Source organism: Crocodylus siamensis, chromosome 2 (assembly GCF_052110815.1).
Source record: "Crocodylus siamensis isolate JL-2025a chromosome 2, ASM5211081v1, whole genome shotgun sequence".
NCBI classification, from domain to species: Eukaryota; Metazoa; Chordata; order Crocodylia; family Crocodylidae; genus Crocodylus; species Crocodylus siamensis.
Window position 1 is genome coordinate 153441811 of NC_143396.1, and position 21692 is coordinate 153463502.

The window sequence follows — 21692 nt, forward strand, 5'->3', positions numbered from 1 at the left end:
ATTGTCCCTTGTCCCTTGTTACCCCTGGTAGAACAAGGACTCTCCCACTGCCTGCTGGTCCCCCTTGGCAAGTTTATAGGTGACCCCATCTGAACTTATGCTGTTTACTTAGGAAAGCAGCAAATAGTCTCACATCTATGTGGCCCTTTACATTCCCAGAGGAAACTTTTGTTCAGTGGCTTGCACAAACGCCAGGGTAAAAATGGGCATCCTTCTAGGCTAGGGACAGAAATTCAAAAAGTGTGAGCCTGAATTGATTTAATCTTTGCAGATTAGTCTAACCTGGCTATGCTAAATCACTTTGTAACTGAACAGACATCCCCTATGGACTGAAAAAATGTTGCACGTGTCTGCAATGGCTCAGGCTTGAAGTCAGGGTGGGGCACTAGAGCAGTCATCCCTGCCCTTCCACAGGGCTGAGCTGAAGAGGGCATAGCCAGGCCCTGGCAGGACACCATGGTTAGGGAGGGGTTCCCTGCCTCCTTGATAACAGAACATTTATCTGCATTTAGCACCCCATCAGAACACAAAGCCTAGCTCATTAATTCAAGCTCTTCTTAAACAGGTTTTTCCACAGGAAGGAATGCAGGGAAATTACCAGCTGAGCTGTTGATTAGCTCCAAAAAATCCTAAATGGAAATTGTCCCATCTGCCCTACACAGCATTAGCTAGCATACCACGTGCTGGCTTTGGTCTGATCCGTGCCGTGGGAGAGAGGAGGAAGGGATCTCTGTGGAGCATGGGGAAGCTAGCAGTCCCTGTTATGCCTGCAAGTCTCTGTCTGCCGGAGCTGCAGCCTGGGAGCAGAGGGGAGGGACCAGCCCAGAGACCATGCCAGGATGGTAGGGAATCTGATTTAACTCAAACCAGCAAGGGGTCTGCGACACACATTGCATACACTGGTTTGTCTCTCTTGTCCTAGTAACTTTACATCCTTTATAGCAGTAACACATTTTGAAACTTGGATCAATGTTGTCCCCGTGTACTGGTGCTGCTCTTTTTTACTTTTCCTTAGTGATGTGCCACTGTTTTTGTATGATTCCTTTTTTGGTTTTCAGGTCTTTCAATCTTTCTTTGTAGATCCTGTTTTCTAACTAAAGACCTCCTGATGCAGTATACTGGTCTACTATGTAGTTTCTGCTTCTACATCAAGATAGATTTCCATTGTGCCTTTGATAATTCTTTCTTCTAGAAACTGTCAGCTCTCCTGTACTCCTTTTTCTCTTTGATTTGTTTCCCTTGGGACCTTACTTATGAGTTCTCTCAGTTTACAGAAATCTGGTCATAGGATCCCAGCAAGATAAGCATCCACATTTCTCTTGAAGGTGTTCAATGCAGGGGCTTGAACCACCTCTGATGGCAGGCTATTCCAGACCTTGGGGGCTCGGACATTGAATAAATTCTTCCTTATGTAGAGTCTGAAACGGTCTTGCAGGAGTTTATAACCATTCGACTTTGTCATCCATTGGGGTGCTCTAGTGAACAATCATTCCCCCAGATCCTGGTGAACACCCCTGATAAATTTATAGGAGGCCACCAGATCACCCCTGAGCGTGTGCTTTTCAAGGCTGAAGAGTCCCATAGTTCTCAGCCTGTCATCATAAGGTCTGTTTTCCTGACCTCTGATCATCCTCGTGGCTCTTCTCTGGACCCTCTCAAGCTTCTCCACATCCTTTTTGAATTATGGAGCCCAAAACTGGATGCAGTACTCTAGCTGTGGCCTAACCAAGGCTGAGTACAAGGGGAGAAAGATGTCCTGGGATTTCCTTGAGAAGCATCTGTGGATGCAAGCCAGCATTTTGCTCACTTGACTAGCTGCAGCATCACATTGAAGGCTCATATTCATTTTGTGGTCAATCATAACCCCCAAGTCCCTTTCACCCATAGTGCTAGCCAGTGTAGCACTGCTGAGCCTATAAGCATGCAGTGGGTTTTTCTTCCCAATGTGGAGAACCTTGAATTTTTCAGTATTAAACACCGAAAAATTCTCATCTGCCCATTTCCTGAGCCTGTCAAGGTCAGCCTGGATCACCCTCCTGTCCTCAGATGTGGATGCTTTACCCCAGAGTTTGGTATCATCAAAGAACTTGGACAGTCCTCTTCCGACTGCAATGTCCACATCATTAATGAAGATGTTGAACAATATAAGTCCAAGGACAAAGTCTTGGGGGACCCCACTGGTCACAGGGCACCATGATGATTGACTTCCATCAACCACCACTCTCTGGGTCTGTCCCTAGCCCTAGGGTAAAAAGCAAACTATAGTTTTAAAGAGACAGAAAAATGTGTCCGTTCCAGTCTGCCATCTCAGATAAATAATTTTGCTGTTGGGATCCGGATGTGCTGCTAAGGATCTTATTCTAACCCAACATATTCACTTTGCTGTAAATTTATATCCAGTTGATAATTTCCCTGTAAATAACATATTAAGCACTATTATCTCTGTCACATACATCCCTTCAAATATCCCTTTTACATATCCCTCCCCCCCAAAAAAAATAAGTAAAACACACACGAAGTGTTTATATTCTCATTTTTGGAAAGAAAATGCATGCCAGATTAATGAGAATATGAATGAGCAGGCAGACTAAACCAGTAAAATGTAATTAAGTTGTTTAGCACTCCATAAAAACAGGAGCACATAAAAAAGTAATGCAAACTGCAGGGTGCAATCAGCTAGCAGGCCCAGTATCTCAGTGGGGTTTACTGGGGCACTATTAAACATTACAACTTTTTTTTTTTCCCATTTTTCGGGGGGGGGGGGGCAGGAAGATTGATGGAAAAAGACATGAAGTCTTACTTTCTGTTTTGGTGAAGGGCAATGGCAACCCCCCTGCTCTTATTGTCCTGAGCAGGGGAATTTTTAAAGCAGCCATCTAACCAGTCTCCTTTACTTTCCTTTCAACTGTGAACACTTTCTGGAATAGCCTTAATCCCCCTTCCTTACCAAGTTCCTTGCATTGTGCAACCCTACATGCCTTAAGGTAATAGAAGAAATTAAATTAAAAAAACTATGAAATCCCATTCTCTGAAGTGCCTTTCATGGAGGTGTCAATGCTTCTGATTTGGGTCACTCTGTTACACATACAAGACTGTACTTACTGAATCCACAAATATAGGAAGAAAGTAATGCATGTTCATTTTAGGACTTAAATTAAATTCTCAGGAATAAGCCATACTCACTGCATAGCATAAATAAATCTTTAATTGCAGAGAATATTCATTTAAAATGACTGTCAACTGTCAAAATTTGTTAAGGTGGATTTGTCACAACATATAAAGCTGCCCTGAACATTACTACATAGAAGGAAGGGGATCTGAAAGAGATAGGTTAACTGGCAGGATATCTGTCACATTCCCTTTAGTGGGTGATCTTCTAGAAGTGAATAGCCAGTCGTGCTAACAGCTTAATGTAGTTACTCATTTAGTTAAAACAGTAGTTGTCTGTGTACACAATTTTAATGGATTGCCTGGATGTAATTACAAGACCACGCATTGGAGATGAGGTGTTAAAGCTCAATGTACGGGAAACTCAGTGCAGGTAGGACAGTTATGGAAGCGTATGTTCCTGTGTCTAATGGTATGATACTATGACAAATGAATGGTTGGAGTCTTAAAGAATACTGCTAATAATTGTCTGAAGATATATGTAGATCAAGTGAGCAGAAGAATAACAGTGAACTTCAGAAAAGCAGATTTCAGTAAACTGAGAGAACTCGTAAGTAAGGTCCCAAGGGAAACAAATCAAAGAGAAAAAGGAGTACGGGAGAGCTGACAGTTTCTAGAAGAAAGAAATATCAAAGGCACAATGGAAATCTATCTTGATGCAGAAGCAGAAACTACATAGTAGACCAGTATACTGCATCAGGAGGTCTTTAGTTAGAAAACACGATCTACGAAGAAAGATTGAAAGACCTGAAAACCAAAAAAGGAATCATACAAAAACAGTGGCACATCACTAAGGAAAAGTAAAAAAGAGCAGCACCAGTACACGGGGACAACATTGATCCAAGTTTCAAAATGTGTTACTGCTATAAAGGATGTAAAGTTACTAGGACAAGAGAGACAAAGGAAAATCTAAGCTCATTACTTGATGGGGACTGTGATCAAAAAGCAGATATTGCAGAAATGGCTGAAAAGTTTGATGCCTTCACTCCTCATAAAAAAGGTTTATTGAACTATATGCTTAATACAATTATAAATAACAAAGGGGTGAGACAGGAGGTCAGAATAAGTAAATATCAGGTTAAAGAATACTCCAAATAATCTTCAGGGTAAAATGTATCCTGAGGTACCTAGAGAATTACCTGAACCAATCCTTAAACCATCAGCTATCAAAACAAGCAAACAGTGGGGAATGGGTAAGCTCCTAGAGGTTGACAAAAGAGTAAGTGTACCACCAAACTTTAAATGGAGGAAAAAAGAGATCCTATGGAATTATAAACTAGTCAGAGCAACTTCAGTGCCATGAGGGACATTTGACCAAATGATTAAATAGTAGTGTTACTACCTAGACTGTTACTACCTAGTTACTATCTAAAGGATAGTAAGAAGATAAGAAATGGCCAATATTAATTTATAAAAAAACAAATTATGCCAAGCTACTGTCATTTCAGTCTTTGACAAGGCAGTTGCCTCACTTGGAGACTCAGGAGATGATATATCTTCATTTTAATGAGGCTATTGATAGAGTGTTAAAGGACATTCTGGGCATGTTTACACAAAATGTTTTACTGTGCACTAGACCAAATTATTGCACAGTAAGCATCTGCGTCTACACATACAGATGCTTACTACACAGTATGTAGTTCTAATAGCAAATAGATCTGCTACCTATAAATGCAAATAACAAATTTACTCTACATTTGTAACTGCAGTAGCACATGTGTAGACTCCTGACGAGGAGCAAATGTACTGACAGTTGGCCAGGCAGCAGGAGGCAGCAGGTTACTCCCTGCCCCCAGGAGATGCCTGCTGCCAGGGCATGGGGACAATGTCCCCTTGCTCTGGCAGCACGGAACTCCCATCCCCTGCTCTGCAATGGTGGGGCTGGCACTGGGAGATAAAAATCTTCTTTATCTCTGCACAGCAAAAAAACTTCACACCAGCACACCTGGAGACTCTGGAGGGGCTGGCTGAGGCACAACAGTGCTTTATTGCAGGGGCTGCTTGTTGGCTAGCTCTGCACTGAAGCTCCTTTGTGTTCCAGCCACTCACTCTGCAGCAATAAGAGGGTTAGAAAACATGATCTATTAAGAAAGGTTGAAAGACCTGGGTTTCTTTGTCTATAAAAAGGAAGATTCATAGAATTATAGAAAGTTACAGTTGGAAGGGACCTCAGGAGGTCATCTAGTCTAAAACCCTACTCAAAGGAGGACCATTCACAAGTAGATCATCCCAGCCAAGGCTTTGTTTAGCTCAATCCAAAAATGGCTAAAGGTCATCCAAAGGTCTAATGGCTACAAACTTCTGGAAGGCCAGTTCAGACTGGACGTAAGGAAAGACTTATTTACAGTCCAAATGTCCAGGGTCTGGAACAGAATCCCCTCAGAGGTGGTGCAAAAATCTCTCTCACCTTCTTCCTTTACTGTAAGCTTAGTGAGAGGAATCAGGTTAGCAGGGAACCACAGGTTTGTTGTGGGTACGTCTTGACCAATGTCATTTCCTTCTACAACCAGGTGACTTATCACCTGGACAAGGGAGAAGAGATTGATGTTATATATCTTGACTTCAAAAAAGCCTTTGATCTGGTATCCCATGATCACCTCTTGGCGAAACTGGCCAATTGTGGACTTGGGTCCACCATGATCTGTTGGCTGGGAAATTGGCTCCGTGGTTGGACCTAGAGGGTAGTAATTGATGGCAGTCATTCATCATGGTGTTCTGTGACCAGTGGGGTCCCCCAAGGCTCTGTCCTTGGACCCATATTGTTCAACATCTTCATTAATGATGTGGACATTGGAGTCAGGAGCAGACTGGCCAAGTTTGCTGATGACACCAAACTTTGGGGCAAAGCATCCATGCCAGAAGACAGGCGGGTGATCCAGACTGACCTGAACAAGCTTAGCAAATGGGTGGATGAAAACCTGATGGTGTTTAACACGGAAAAATGCAAGGTTCTCCACCTTGGGAAGAAAAACCTGCAGCATCCTTATAGGCTCAGCAGTGCTACGCCGGCTAGCACTACGGAAGAAAGAAACTTGAGAGTCATCGTTGACCACAAGATGAACATGAGCCTTCAATGCCATGCTGCAGCTACTAGAGCGACCAAAACGCTGGCTTGCATCCATAGATGCTTTTCAAGCAAATCCTGGGACGTCATTCTCCCCCTGTACTCGGCCTTAGTGAGGGTACAACTGGAGTACTACGTCCAGTTTTAGGCTCCACAATTCAAAAAGGATGTGGAAAAGCTTGAGAGAGTCCAGAGAAGAGCCACGCGGATGATCAGAGATCAGGAAAACAGACCTTACAATGACAGGCTGAGAGCCATGGGGCTCTTTAGCCTGGAAAAGCGCAGGCTCAGGGGTGATCTGATGGCCACCTGTAAGTTTATCAGGGGTGACCACCAGTATCTGGGGGAACGTTTGTTCACCAGAGCGCCCCAAGGGATGATGGGGTTGAACAGTCATAGACTACTGCGAGACCATTTCAGGCTGGACATAAGGAAGAATTTCTTTATTGTCCAAGCCCCCAAGGTCTGGAACAGCCTGCCATCCAAGGTGGTTCAAGCACCTACACTGAACAACTTCAAGAGGAAATTGGATGCTTATCTTGCTGGGATCCTATGACCCCAGCTGACTTCCTGCCCTTTGGGCGGGGGGCTGGACTCGATGATCTTCTGAGGTCCCTTCCAGCCCTGATGTCTATGAAATCTATGAAATCTATGAAAGGGAAGTATTTCAGGACCAAAAAGCACTAAACAGGGCAGCTTACAGAGGAGTTTGCTAGGGAAGATCTTCTTGCAGAGAGGGGCAGGAAGAAGTAGGTGGAGGATTTAAGAGACCCAGAGAGATGTCTAGAGGACATTCCAATGCCATGGCCAGTGTGACTTCCAGATATTCCTCTGCTTGCAACTGTAAAGTATCTGTCCAGGCAGGACCACTAACCATTGAGGCATCCACCCAGGTCCTGGTCTGATGCTCTTGGGGACAGTAGCTTGCAGGTTCCTTCCAGTGACAGCTGGGTGAGAAAGTGCTGATAATGTTAGTGGTGCCTCCTGGTAGGGTACCTTATGGAGCAGGTCAGAAAGCTACAAGCGGAGGTTCTGAAGGATCCTCAGCCATGAGGAGTGAATTGATTCAGTGCTGTAGCAGACCTCCAGGACTGTAAAGTAAGGACTGCCAGGGCTGGCACTGGAAAGGGAAGATGACATGAACTCCCAGGAAAGTGGAAGCTGGAAGCTCATGACTTCTGACAGCAAGCAAAAGTCTTCATCCTCACCTGCAACAGCTTACCTAGAGAAATATGGAGCCATCACAACAAAGAAGAAGGAGCACATTCAAAAGGCAGTGATGCATGGTGGTGGTTGGAGACTCCCTTCTACAGGAGATGGACACATCATCTGCTAGCCTGACCTGTTGTCTTGGGAGATCTGCTCTTTGCCAGGAGCTTGGATCTGAGATGTCTCAAAAGGATTATCAAGACTCATCCCTCCCTTTGACTATTACCCCATGCTGCTCATCCATGTGGACACCAATAATACTGACCCGGCGGGGCCTGAGCATATCAAAAGTAACTACACGGTGTAAGGGTGAAGAGGATAGGGCTCAAGTGGCATTATCCTCAATCCTTCTGGTCAAAGGGAAGGGTCCAGGAAGGAGTGGGCACGTCCTACAGATCAGTGCATGGCTGCACAGATAGTGTCACCAGCAGGGTTCTTCCACTATAGGATGCTGTTCTAAGAAGAAGGATTGCTAGGAAGAAACTGGATCCAACTGATGAAGATAGGGAAGAGCATCTTCACAGAGAGACTTGATAACCTAGTAAACGAGGCTTAAAACTAGATTTACTGGGTAATGTTGACCAAAGCCCTGTGGTAAGTGGGGAAGCAAGTGACCTAGAGAAAGCACAAGCAGGAGAAAGTTTCTGAGAAAGTAGGAGAATTGGCTAGTTACCTCAGGTGTCTGTGAATGAATCCATGGAGCCTGAAAGAATTGGAAGTCCTTGCACAGTCACAAAACTATGACATAATTGAAATAACAGAGACTTGGTGGGATAGCTCATATAACTGGATCATTGTCTTGGATGGGTATAAACTGTTCAAGAAGGACAGGCAGGGAAGAAGAGAAGGAGGAATTGCACTTTATGCAAAAGATCTGTATGATTGCTCAGAGCTCCAGTATGAAACTGTTAGAAATATTATTAAAAATGCATTATCAATAGCTGTTAGCTCCCATCAATAGTGTTGTCCTCTGAATAAGCACGGCTGCCAGCCCTCCTTGTCTCCTTAATGGGAGAGGGAACGGGGGGTTGGAAATTGAAGGGAAAACTACCAAAGGCTCTTTGTACTAAGGTATCACTCCCTCTTTGTTTTGCAAAGTTACTATCTCTTTGTTACAGTAAAGCATATACTCCTCAGCTTTTCTCATGCAGATAAAAGTAGATTACAGTTCTAGCCTTGAAGCAAGAAAAATTTCAGACTCTTGTAACCTCTAATATTGTCTGCCCATGCGCAATAACCTAATACATATTAAGCCTATCCGCCCCGCATACTTAAGTAGTTAATTATAATGCACATGGGACGTATGAAGCAACATGTTTACATATATGTTTGTATGAACCGGAAGTGAGTTGTAAAAGTTCCTCCTTCTGCACACGTGGTCAGGAGAGAGGGGATAAAGCCAGCTGGGCAGTTTCCCTCGGGGGCAGCAGAGTGTTTGATCTTTTGTCTCTCTCTCTGACCCTATTTGCAAATATATACCTTTTGTGTTGCTAATAGAGTGTGTCTGTGGCTGAAGGTTTTTTTTCCGCCTCCCGAGAAACGAACCGCGATTTTTACATCAAAACTGTAAACAGGCCTGTTGCAAGTCTCTGAGTTAGGATCAGAGGGAATAGCCTCAAGGGTGCTGTAATGGTGGGTGTCTGCTACAGACCACCAGACCCGGAGGATGAAGTGGATGAGGCTTTTTGCAATCGGCTAGCAGAAGTTTCCTGATCACCGGCCCTGGTTCTCATGAGGAACTTTATTCACCCTGACATCACCTTGGAGGGCAATCCAGCAGTGCACAGGCAAGCCAGGAAGTTCTTGGAGAGAACTGAGAGCAACTTCCTGGTACAAATGTTGTAGGGGCTAAGTAAGAGCTGTGCTTGTCTTGACCTGCTGCTCAAAAACTGGGAAGAATTAGGGGTGAATATAGAACTGGAGTGCAACTTGAGCAGCAGCAGCTGAGTTCAGGATCCTGACTGAGTTCTGGATTCTAAGGAAAGCAAGGAAGGAGAGCAGCAGAGTAAGTACCCTGACTTTAGAAAAACAGACTTTGACTAGCTCAGAGAACTTATAGTCAGCAAACTGACACCTGAGCTGCCTGCAAACCACCCTGTTTCTGCTCCTGTTGGTTCTCTTGGGGAGTCTCTTTTTATACTTTCCTGAGCCTGGACTGGCTCCACCCCCTTGTTAGAGCTTTTGGCAGACACAGTCAGGAATACTTAGCAGTCAGTCACTCCCAATTGCTCAGAGCACATACCTAAACACACATCCAAACAACAAACACTCAGCAAGCCAAACACACAGACAGCCCTGTCTCACCATCCAGGAGCAGGATTAGGTGCCTTGTGCCTGGCTTTTCTTCCTCTTCCTCCACTTGCTCCCAACAAACTGCTTGCAAACTGTTGTGTTTGCTGTCCCTGTTCTCTTGCTCCCTGGTATCTCTGGAAGGTGAAGATGGAACATGGTTGCACTCTTCCATTTCATAAAAGCTTATTACAAAAAAGACAGTGTTTTCCATGTCCACTAAGGCTAGGACAAAACGTAATCAATTTAATTTGTAGCAAGGGAGATTTGCATGAGACATAAGGAAAATAACTATATGGTTAAGCACTAGAACACATTATCAAGTTAGACCATGGAATCCTTGAAACTTGAGGAGTTTTTTAGAAAAGTGGTTTGACAAACATTGGTCAAGTGGTGTAGGTATACTTGATTGTACCTAAGAGAAGGGGGATGAGCTAAATAATCTCTAAAAGTCTCTTTCAGCCCTACACCTTTTCTGATTTTATGAAGATGGTTAAAAGTATGATGACATCTTATACTGTATGGGTGCGTCTATACGTCGCCATACAGTGATGTTGCTATGGCTCTGTGCATTAGTACTTCCGAAAGGAAATACTAAAACACAGCACAGTATGGGTGGTTACTGTATTGTGCACATGGTGCATGGTTAAATTTCACCCCTACATCACCATAGCGACATGCTATATACACAAGGACCGCTCCACTATGGCGACGTACCTGGTGATCACATATAGACACACATGATCGCTACATTGCTGTAGAAAGACATATAGACATGCCCTATGAGATGTAATTACATAATACTTGCATGTAAGTTATGATTTAAAGTACTGAGGGACAACCTTTTTTGCAGGCATGCCACAAATTAGCCTTGCACCCTCCACAAGTGATGCTCTGATCCCTTTTCTCTGCCCCATCTGCTGCTCTGCTTTCTGCTTCTTGCCTTCTGCTAGCTGCCTGATCTCCTGCTCTTTGTGCTTCCTGCTCTTGCTCACTGTCTGATCTCCTGATGTGCTTTCTGCTTCCTGCCCTATCTGTTGCTCTAGTGTATGTCCCCTCCTCCCACACATAAAGGCTGCCTATGCCAGTTGTGGCATTCATGCCCTAGGTTGACCATCCCTTGTTTAAAGTAGAACCCACAGACCTGACCTTCTAGTTATTTAACTGTGTGTAAAGTGCATGCATCAAAAAGTATAACTTCAGAGTAGATATAACGTCATGTGTTTAAATACAAAAATAATTGGGTAAGAGTAAGAAATAATTAAATCAAGTAGCTAATCTTCCTGCTATATGACATGCAGCTAATTAATGTGTTAAAATATAATCATAGTGAAAGTACAGTGTAATCATACCCATCAAAATGCTCTCATTGTAATTTCACAGTAGTTTATTATATAGTATGTAAAGAAATAAATTTCTAGGGATTTCCTATACTTCTAGAGCTACCTGTATTCTATAATGTATTCAATTCAAGCTTATCTACATGGGCAGTAGCTCTCCTAGCTCTCTTGTTCCGATTCTTATTGCTTTTTTAATGTTCTCATATAAAATTTTAAAATTAAGTTAAGGTTAATCCACTGATTTGTCTTTTGTTGCATACTAATATATAAGCAACATCAAACCCAACAAAGGCACAAGCGTCATAAAAATCATTGGATTGGAGAGGACCTCAAAGGTTAGTTTATACAACTGCTTGCATGAGTACAAAAGTGCCATTCCTAAACTGTCCATATCAAATTACGTAACGCCCCTGGTGCCTCACTGTTCTAGTAGTAAGGAAGTTTTTCCTAAGATCTAATTTAAATCTGTTTCGTTGTAGTTTTAAACCAGTGCCTCATGCCCTGTCCTGTGCAGAACAGAAGAACAGGTTTTCTTCCTCTTCTTCATGGCAGCCTTTCAAATATTTGAAAACTCCTATCATGATCCCTCTGAAATTTCAGTGGTGGATTAGGATTTATTGGGCCCTGGGCAAACAGAAAATTGGAGGCCCCCCACACACCCCATTATAAATATGAATATATCAAAAAGCATTAATAAATAGATCCATTAAATGTTTACATGATGCATTAATAAATATAGCACAACACGTGATATTGAAATTAACTACTCAGTTTTGCCTTAGGAAACTAAAAAAAACAACTGCTTTCAGAAAATGTCTCAGACACGTGGGATTGCCATAAATGTGCCATAAATGTCTAATAACACAAAAGGAAAGAAGTTTTAGTTTAGTGGTCATGTAGACTCTAATTTGAATATTTTTTTTAATATACACATTTTACATTGTACCTACACTATGGTAAACTACTACAAGAAAAATACAGGCCATACCTATAGCCTCGAGTATGAGTCTAAGAATATTGCTAGTGATTCTTACAATTAAAATAAATCAGTAGGCCTACACAATATATTGCTTTTTAAAAAATCGTTCCTGAAACATTAAATATGTGCTAAACTTAATATTAGGCCTGTGTAAAGCAGCTAGTATTTGCTTCAGATTCGGCCAATTTGGGGGGTGGTGATTCAAATCACTGTCCCAAATAAATTCAGCCGAATCTGATTTAGAGATCAGATGCTGCCAAATTTCTGAATTACACAGGCCCCATCCCCTGGCCATTCTCAATGGGTGCCTTGCCCGCCCCAGCTCCTGGCTCTTTGAAGAAAAAAAAGCCCCACTCCCCAGCTGCTGCCAGGAAGGGGACGATCCCCACTGCCCCCCATTGCCCTGAGCTGCATGAGGGGCTCTGCACAAGCCCCCAGAAGCCCCAAGGCTGCTGCAGCAGCCAGTGTGTCCAAGGGAAGTTGCTTTTTTTTCCTTAAAGGGCTGGAGCTGGGGCAGGCAGGGCACCCATTAGGGGGACTGGACAGCGGGTAAGAGTCAGGGGGCTCATTGGGATAACGGAGACCTGGTGGGACTCCACCCATGACTGGATCATGGGGATAGAGGGATATACCCTATACAGGAGGGATCGTGTTGACAAAAGGGGCGGGGGTGTAGTTCTCTATGTGAAGGAAAGCTACATGTCCCTGCAAGCTGATGTTGGTGACCGGCATGGACAGCTAGAGACCCTCTGGGTAAAAATTCATGGGGAATTCGGCACAGGGGACACAACGGTGGGAGTCTACTACAGACCTCCCACTCAAAGTCCCGAGCTTGACCAGGAGTTCGCCCGGGAACTGACTGAGGCCGCTTGCTCCAGGACCTTGGTTGTCATGGGTGACTTCGATTACCCGGACATCTCGTGGGAAGATCACTCAGCTAAATCTGAGCTGGCGCAAAGCTTTCTCTCGTGCGTGGATGACCTCTACCTGACCCAAGAAGTCTATGGGCCAACGAGAGGCAAAGCGCTGCTTGACCTGGTACTGGCTACGGGGGACGACCTAATCGGCGACCTAGTGATTGATAGGAAGTTGGGTGACAGCGACCACGAGCTGATCACCTTCACCATCCGCCGTAAAGCTGGCAAGTCAGTCAGCAACACAGAAGTCCTTGACTTCAGAAAAGCCGACTTTGACAAGCTCAAGAGGCTAGTCGGTCAGGCCCTCAGGGACCATGACCCCAGGGAGATGGGAGTTCAAGAAGAGTGGTTGCTTCTCAAGTAAGCGATCCTCAGTGCACAAGCTAAATCTATTCCAACACGGAGGAAAGGCAGCAAGAAGGCACAGCAGCCCCCCTGGCTCTCCAGAGACCTAGCGGACCTACTGTGGCTAAAAAGGAAAGCCTACAAAGGATGGAGGACGGGATTCACCTCCAAGGAGGATTACTCCGCGCTGGTCTGGTCCTGCAGGGACCAAACCAGGAAAGCCAAGACTGCAACTGAACTCCAACTAGCTTCAGGCATCAAGGACACCAAAAAGTCCTTTTTCAGCTATGTGGGGAGCCGGAGGAAAAGCAAGGGCAATGTTGGACCCCTGCTAAACCAGATGGGGCAACTGACAACTGACGCCCAGGAAAAAGCCAACCTATTAAATAGGTACTTTGCATCAGTCTTTCATCAGTCCCACGGGATGCCCATGCCTGCTATGGGACAGGGAAATCTGGGTGAGGGGGATCCCCTACCCTCCATCAATGCTGACCTCGTGAAGGAACACCTTGAGAAGCTGGATACCTTCAAGTCAGCTGGCCCTGACAACCTGCACCCCAGGGTACTCAAGGAGCTGGCGAGCATCATAGCCCAGTCCCTGGCACAGATCTTTGAAAACTCCTGGTGCTCTGGTGTAGTGCCCGAAGACTGGAAGAAGGCCAATGTAGTGCCGATCTTCAAGAAAGGGAGGAGAGTGGATCCGGCTAACTACAGGCCCATTAGCCTGACTTCTATCCTGGGGAAGATCCTAGAAAAGTTTATTAAGGAGGCCATCCTTGAGGGACTGGCCCAGGCTAACATTCTAAGGGACAGCCAGCACAGGTTTGTTGCGGGTAGGTCTTGTTTGACCAATCTCATTTCCTTCTATGACCAGGTGACCTATCACCTGGACAAGGGAGAAGAGATTGATGTCATATATCTTGACTTCAAAAAAGCTTTTGATCTGGTATCCCATGATCACCTCTTGGCCAAACTGCCCAGTTGTGGCCTTGGCTCCACCACAATCCGCTGGCTGGGAAATTGGCTTCGTGGTCGGACCCAGAGGGTTGTGATTGATGGCAGTCACTCATCATGGAGCCCTGTGACCAGTGGGATCCCTTAAGGCTCTGTCCTGGGACCCATACTGTTCAACATCTTCATTAACGATGTGGACATTGGAGTTAGGAGTGGACTGGCCAAGTTCGCCGATGACACCAAACTTTGGGGCAAAGCATCCACGCCAGAAGATAGGCGGGTGATCCAGGCTGACCTGGACAAGCTCAGCAAATGGGCAGACGAGAACCTCATCGTGTTTAACACTGATAAATGCAAGGTTCTCCACCTTGGGAGGAAAAACCTGCAGCACCCTTATAGGCTCGGCAGTACTACGTTGGTTAGCACTACAGAAGAAAAAGACTTGGGGGTCATCATTGACCACAAGATGAACATGAGCCTGCAATGCGATGCTGCAGCTAGTAAAGCGACCAAAATGCTGGCATGCATCCATAGATGCTTCTCAAGCAAATCCCGGGACATCATTCTCCCCTTGTACTCGGCCTTGGTGAGGCCGCAGCTGGAGTACTGCATCCAGTTTTGGGCTCCACAATTCCAAAAGGATGTGGAGAAGCTTGAGAGAGTCCAGAGAAGAGCCATGTTCATGATCAGAGGTCAGGAAAACAGATCTTATGATGACAGGCTGAGAGCCATGGGACTCTTTAGCCTGGAAAAGCGCAGGCTCAGGGGTGATCTGATGGCCACCTATAAGTTTATCAGGGGTGACCACCAGGACCTGGGGGAACGTCTGTTCACCAGAGCGCCCCAAGGGATGACGAGGTCGAACGGTCACAAACTCCTGCAAGACCGTTTTAGGCTGGACATAAGGAAGAATTTCTTTACTGTCCGAGCCCCCAAGGTCTGGAACAGTCTGCCAGCGGAGGTGGTTCAAGCGCCTACATTGAACACCTTTAAGAGCAAACTGGATGCTTATCTTGCTGGGATCGTATGACCCCAGCTGACTTCCTGCCCTTTGGGCAGGGGGCTGGACTCGATGATCTCCCGAGGTCCCTTCCAGCCCTAATGTCTATGAAATCTATGAAATGAAATCTACGTAGTGTGGGGCAGTGGGTAGGGATCACCCCCCTGCCCAGCAGCATCCGGTGAGCTGGGGTGGGTGAGTCAGCCATGGGGGGAGAGCTTTGAATTGATTTGGACCTTTTAAATAGTTTCCTGATTTGATTCAGATTTGGAGAATCGGCCACCGAATCGGGCCGAATCTCCTGCGAAATGAATCAGCACCTGAAGCTTCCCTATTTAATATACTGTAAAGCTCTCTCATTCATATACCCATTACATCTGTGTTTTAATCCTACTGTTGCATAATTATGTAACGAAAATGTATAGATATATTAATATATACGTATATACACACACACATATCTCCCTCTCGCTCTCTCTATACCTGTATATCTATCTATATAGATATCTGTATAGATGTTGCCCTGAGAGGTCAGGCCAATGCTCAGGATCTCAGTATTGTGCTGTTAGACAGGAGGGCATGGTATACAAACACACAAATCAGTTAGGTGCATACACACACATACTACCAGCTCAGGCACATACACATTCAAACCAGCCTAGGCACATGCATACCTATTACCAATTCAAGCACATACACTATACACCCCAGAAGTTAGACACAGATCATTAATTTGTATATCATGCACGCAAAGCCATATATATATATATGGAGAATGGGACTAAGGGAAAGTGTGGGTGTTAAAGAGGGGGTCTGGGTGTGGAGAGCCAGAGGATGGCTCTGGGGCAGCTAGAGAAGTTGCAGGGAGTGGCAGTAGGTGCTGGGAGCTGGAGAAAGACTCCAGCTGCTGGAGAAAACTGCAGGACAGCTAAGAGGAGCTGGGAAGCTGCAGGAGCAGGGGCAGGATTACAGAAGGTGCAAGGGAAGCCTGAAAACATAGAGACGGACCATAGAAAATCACAGGAAAAGCAGCAGGTGCCAGAGCAGCAGGAAAGCAGAGAAAGGCAGCAGAAAGTCACAGGGAAAAGGCAGTAGGAGCAGGGGAGGCTAAGAAGCAGCAGGGACAGCAGGAAAGTAAGGAGAGGCTGAGAGGTGGCAGAAAAGGGGAGATGGAATTGGGAGGAGATCAGGAAACTAGCAGAGAGGGTGGGGACTGGTGCTGAGAGAGAATGAAGCTGGAATTTAAGATAGGGAAGGGACTGGGACTCAGTAAAACATGACCCAACTCGGGGTTGCAAATGACAGTGATTTTATTGAACAAGGGAGATGGTGACACAATATGAAATTGGTTCCTTTGCAACCACACACATACACACATATACACACACAATGGCAGCAGAGAGGCTTGGTGCAGGGGCTGAAGTCCACTGAAGTCCAGGAGTAGAGATAAAGACAGAGAGAGAAAGTCCAAATTGTAGGAGGAGATATGCAGGTAATATCTACCTATCCAGACTGGAAAGGGGTCCTTGTCCAGTAGATGTTGTCCAGAGGGGGGCTGCCGGCAGGGCCTCTGGGTGTATACGTGGTGTGGCATGGTGCTGGTCCAGATGGAGAGGGTGTCCCACTGGGTCTCTCTTCACTGTCCCTTTTTATAGGTTCAGACCTTGTGTGATCCTAGTGATAGGAGGCATGTCCAGGCAAGGGTCTGCCCCTGGCATACTGAGCATGTGTGCTCCATGCAGGGATGTGCAGTTTTGGGTGTCTGTAATGGTGAGAGTTGCTGCTTCTGCAGGGTCTTTTGTCTTTCAAATGCTGGTCTTGTCTCTGTTCCTGGGTTACATCTGTGGTTCCTGGATGAATCAATGCGAGGTGATGGCTCAGTCATTACAGGCCATTCGGTAGAGGCCTGCTACCATTGTATTTCAATCATTCCCAATCACACTCATTCATCTGGGAACCAATTTACATGGGAGGGATACGTGACTCATACAGTTGGAACATAGGGGATGTCCGGGCAGAGGACACAAGAAGGAGATTTGACATATAAAATAGAAACTTGACATGACTTTGGTTCACTTAGAAGCACAGGCCTAAACCATACAATATCCATATGAAACAATAAAAATCAATATGGAACTAGTAATAATACAACGTACAACAGTGGATATCCAAAACCAAAAACTTGCTACCAAAATAAAAATGTTTAAAGCTTATCCTACATCTTAGTTTACTTATAGTTATCTATAGGGAATAGAGAGGGAGAGAAAAAGTCAGAAATGGTTGGGGAAGGGGAGTGAGTGCAAAAAAAAAAAAAAAGAAAGAAAAACTTGGGGTTTTGCTATATATTTATCTGTATTGATGTATACATGCACACACACATATACACAATCTATATACACAATCTTTCTCTCTATATATCAATGTATATCTCTAAACAAACAGATAGATCTATATCTAATGACTCCTTGGAAGAGCTCACACTTCCCCACATGAGCTACCATCACTTGGGAGAGCTGCAGACCCCTCTCTATTGACAACATAGGCAGAGGGAGAAAAAATGGGGGGAGGGCTGATTGTGTGCATGCAAGTGTGCACGTGCACCCCCCAGATGGGAAGTCTTCAGGGGAAGTGGGGGAGGGGGAAGGGCCATGGGGAAGGGAGAGTGGGCCTGGGGCTGAAACCAGGTAGGGATCAGAGCAGAGCCAGGCTTAGGCTTGGATTCAGGGCCAGGCCCACTGAACCCATGTGGCTGCCCCTTCCCCTGCCTCCAAGGTCCTTGCCCGGTGCTGGCAGCCCCCGTGAATTTGCTGCACCCCACCCCCCACACCAGCCCCTCAATGGGGCCCAAAGCTGGGGGCTGTAGCAGGGAGAGCCTCAGTTGCATCACCGGGACAGAGGGGACAGAGCCTGTGGGACCCCCGCACCCATCCTGCCCCACAGGAAGAACTGGTGCAGTGCCTGGGAGCCAAGAGGGGGACATATGGTCGCCCAATCTTTGCATGGGGCAAGAAAGGGCTGTAGCTGTGAGCTGGGATCAGAGTCTACTCCCTGCCTCTGTGCCTCGCTGCCACTGCTTTAAAAGTGGCATGTTGCAGTGCTATGTGCCTCGCTGCCTGGCCTGCCCAGTGGCAGAATGCACAAGGTGCCACAGCACTTTCAAAGCAGCAGCAGCAAGGCACAGAGTAGGCAGAGCCCAGCTAACAGCTGCAGCCCGCCCTTGCCCCATGCAAAGATCAGGGGGCCAAGTGCCCCTCTCCCCTTGGCTCCCCAGTGCCACACCTTTGGAGGATCCATCAGGCTCCAACTACCCCACAACACAGCCTGGCCGGGGCCCCATACACTGTGAATAGGGCCCCAGATGGACCGGGTCATGGGGCAAACCCCACAGTGCTGCAGGGAGCAGGGCAGGGCTGAATGATTTGCCCCTTCCCCTGCCCCTGCCCCTTCCCTCCTGCACTGTGAGGGTCTCAATCTTTCCCCCACCCCCCAAGCCCAGGCATTCATAAAGAAAGGAGACAAAGACTCTTACCTGCCTGCTGAGCCGCCTGTGATCCTCAGGGTATATGAGTGTGCATGCTCCTCCCCTGTGCTGCTGCAGCCTGCAGCTGAGAGGCCCTCTGGCCATACCTGCTGCCCTGCTTTTGATGAGACTGAGCCCTACTAGCCCCTCACTTCTGCTGCCTATGATTGACAGCCTTATTTGGGGTTGAGAACTGCAGGGAGCATCCAGGGGGCAGTGGGATTCCCCTTCTTTGCAACCCAATGTAGCCCTTGGCACTAAAGCACCACGTGCTTCCCCATGGAGGGATCTGGCATGGTTTGGGGTCGGATTGGGGTCAGACTTACCCCCCCACACACACACATACTGCACCCACCATAAGCAGTATCCTGAACTTCCAGCCTGCCCTGCGACCTGACAGTTGGGAGGGAGGGCAAGATCAGGCTCCTTTCAGGCACAGGGATGGAATAAAGACAGACAAGTTGGGCATCAAGTGGTAGGGGCAGCAGAGATCCTTGCTGCTGCCTAACTCTACCCATCCCTACGGAGCAGTCAGACAATTTCCCACTCACTGCCTCCCGCTGGCTCTTATGCATTTAACATGCGAAAGACCCTCAGTGCTTCACAGGACTTTTCCCTGTGGGCTGGGGAATATGGCAGGCCCCTGTCTTGGCTCCTGCTCCTGCCCCAGGGGACCCAGGCCCCGCAGGCCCGTGCATTAATCCAAACCTGCTCTGAATTTTCTTTAATTCTTTAACTCAAACTAAACATATCTCAACCTTTTGTTACGTAGGTTGCCCTCTAAATCCTTCATCATTGTTGTTGCCTGCCCCTGAACCCTTTCCAGCTTCTCTAAATCTGTCTTAAAATGTCAAGTACACAGCTAAACATAATACTGTACCCAAAGCCTAGCCAGGGCCAAGTAGATTGATGTGATTATCTCCCATATCTTAGATATAATATCACTGCTGCAGCACAGAATATATTTTGCTTATTTATTTATCTATTTATCTATTTTTTTATTTGTGATTGCCTTGTATTGAGTTTATAATTCACATAAACCTCCATATCTTTCTCAGCAAAACTATTGCCCAGCCTGTTCTCTCCTATTCTGCATTTGTGCATTTGGTAAATCTTCCATTATTCCCTCTTTAGTTGCTTTTTTAAATGATCTTGAAGCACCCAATATGTAACATTGTGACCTTTGGACAACCCTCTTTCAATGCACAGGACAGTCCAGTATCATTCTCCCTAACACTAGGGCTATTCCATCCATTTCTCCATGATTGAGTCAGTGACATTCTTATGTCTCCCTTGCTCCTCTCTCAGGCATCTAATATTCCTTAGTAGCAAGGATGAGGATCTCTGGCTATTGTGCAGGCAGTGAAAAGGTGAATAATGTGACTTCCATAGAACATGAACTGAGAGAACTGATCCTGGGAGCAGGAACTAGCCCTTTGGTCCTCTCAGATTTTGTCTGTAGATTTTGTTTGATAGTTTCTGTAATTGGTTTCTCACTTCAGGAATGTATGCACAATTGTAAAGGAATTTTTTGTCACCTCTTCCTATACTGTATCTAAGCAAGTTTTAAGGAAAATGAGATAAGCAAATTAGTAACAGTTCTCTGAGCATTCGTTGACAAAGACTGGGAATGAAAGATGATGTAAGGTGTAACTGAAGACAGAACAGCAATGAACTTGAGTGTTCCACTTCTTTTCTGGTGGAGCATAGCTCTTTTGACTCTCCTAACATCAACACCTCTTTGCAGATGACAGAATTCCTCCACATTCCAACCACTATTAGTTTAATAGATGATTCTCATCCCCAGGATCCCATTCAATGATTATAAAAACAGAAAGAGCCATTGTAAACATCTGAGTTAGCATCCTGTATAACACATGCCATAGGACTTTCTTTTTTGAGTTAGAGCACACTTTTAGAATAGCATCCAAATTTAATTTTAAAATTGACAGTGATGATGAATCTACCATAAACCTTGGGGAATCATAACAGTAAATAACCCTGAAAGAGTTGAAATACATACCATATTTCTAGTCTGATTTTGTTTGGCTTCAATTTCTAGCGATGGATCTTGTTATACTTTTGTCTGCTATACTGTAAAACTTATTATTAAAGTTCTGTTCTCCATGTAAGTATCTACAGGCCACTCATTAATCATCTCCTTGATACATTTAAAAATGGGTTCCTTGGGTTTTTCACTGTAAGACTTGTTTTCCAGACCTTTACTAATTCTTGTGGCTTTTCTTTGAACCCTCTCCAGTACGTCAACATCTTTTATAAATTGTGGACACCAGAATTGGATGCAAGATTCCAGAAATGGTTACAGCATCATCAAACAAAGATTAAATAAAATCTTCCTACTCCTGCTAGAGATTATCCTGTTTATACATCCAAGGATTGTATTAGTCCTTTTTGTCCACAACATCACTCTGTAAACTTATGTTCAGATGCATATCTATGACCCCCAAGTCCTTTTCAGGGTCCACTGCTTCCCATGATAGAGTTCCCCATTCAGTAATCATGTCCTCTGTTCTTTGGTTCTAACTGTATGACTATAAATGACCATGAGTTGCCAATGTGACATGGTAATAAGTAAGGCTAACCGCATGCTTACTTGCATTAGTAGGTGCATCAAAAGCAGGTCTAGGGAGGTGATACTTCCCCTCTATGCGGCATTGGTGAGACTGCAGCTAGAGTACCACATCCAGTTTCGGGCACTGCACTTCAAGAGAGATGTGGATAACACTGAGAAGGTTCAGAGAAGGGCTACTCGTATAGCTGACAGCCTGCAGGTAAGATCCTATGAAGACAGACTGAGGGACCTGAATCTCTTCAGCCTATGCAGGAGAAGGCTGAAAGGTGATCTTGTAGCTGTCTACAAACTCATTCGGGGGGGGGGGGTCAGCA